The following is a 1,497-nucleotide window of genomic DNA, read 5'->3' as shown; positions in this document are numbered from 1 at the left end:
CTAATTTGTGTGTGTATGTGCTAATTTGTGTGAGTGTTTTTGCATTTGTTCATTTATGTTTCCATATATCAGCAGATAAGAACGAAGCATAACACCGGGTGGAAAAAACAAAAGGACAGAATAAGAGTAAGGAATCCAGGAAGGAGGGGAACAGCAGAGAAGGAAAGAGGTTAAAGAAAAAACAGAAAAGCGGAAAAAAGTTAACAAACTAAACACAAGGACAAAAGGGAAAAGGGGAAAAAATAATAAAAATAAAGAAAAAGAAACCTGTAAAGAGCGAAAGAAGGCTGGAGCTGAGAGGGGGAAGGGGAAATAGGAAAAGTGGAAAGGGGGAAAGGGAAATAGGAAAGGTGGAAAGGGGGTAATTGAGAAAAGGGAGATGGGAGAAAAATTGGAAGAGGGTCAAGGGACAAAAAGATGAACGAATGGAAGAGGGAAAGGATGATGAGAGACAGGAAAGGAGAAAGGGGAGAAAAGAGGAAGGGAAAAGGGAAAGAGGAGAGGGTGGGGAAGAGGGAAGCGGAAGGAGAAAAGAAACGAGTAGTGGAGGGGAAAAAGGGTAATTTAAAAAAAATAGAAGGAAAAAGAAAGGGAAGAAAAAAATATGAGCGAAAAAAAAATCGAAAAACAAAAGGAAACGAAAAAGAGGAGGAAGAAGCAAGGAATATGTAATGGATGAACAAATAAACCCAAAGCAGAAAAAAAAAAAGAATAAGAAAAGCAGAAGCGAAAAAAGAAGCAGAAAAAAAGAAAAAGAAGCAGAAAGAAGAAAAAAAGAAGCAGCAGAACTAGAAGCGCAGAAAAGCAAAAGAAAAATAAAAGAATGGAAGCAGAAGCAGAAAAAAAAAAGAGCAAATTAAAGCGAAAAATCAAAAGAAAAAAGCAGAAAAAAAAGAAAAAAAAAGAAAACAAAAACAAAAAGAACAGAAAAGAGAAAAAAAAACAGCAAACAAAACAAAGAAGAAGAACGAAGGAAAACGGGAACTCTAAGCAGAAAAAAAGAAATAACAGAACGAAAAAAATAAAAAAAAAAAAAAAAGAAAAAAAGCAGAAGAAAAAACAGAAGAAGAAAAAAAAAAGCAGAACTCAACAAAAAAACAAACGAAGAAATAAGCAAAACTAGGCGTTCCCAAAGCGAAAAAGAAGCGGGAAAAAAGCAGCAAACCTTAGCAAAAGACAAGCAAAACGAAAAAAGCAGCTGGAAGAAAAAAAGAAGCCGGGACGAGATGGGGGAAAAAAGTTCAGAGCGGACCGGGGGCCGGGGGGGGCAAAGGGGGGGGTTAAAGGGGAGACCCGCGGCCCGAGGTTGGGCAATCGCTTGGCTAGGGGGACGAGGGGCTTGAAGGTGGGCCCCCCGGGGGAAAGTGGGTCCCGGGGCCGGGCGGAGGGGAGGGCGGAGGGGGGAGGGGTTGCGGGGGGAGGGAGGGGGTTTGGGGGGAGGGGGAGGGCGGGGGGAAAAGGGGGGGAGGGGAGGGCAGAAGGACGGGGGAGAGGGGA

Source organism: Penaeus monodon, chromosome 32 (genome assembly GCF_015228065.2).
Source record: "Penaeus monodon isolate SGIC_2016 chromosome 32, NSTDA_Pmon_1, whole genome shotgun sequence".
Classification (NCBI taxonomy): domain Eukaryota; kingdom Metazoa; phylum Arthropoda; class Malacostraca; order Decapoda; family Penaeidae; genus Penaeus; species Penaeus monodon.
The sequence above is the reverse complement of the archived record's forward strand: the minus strand, read 5'-3'. Positions refer to the sequence as shown.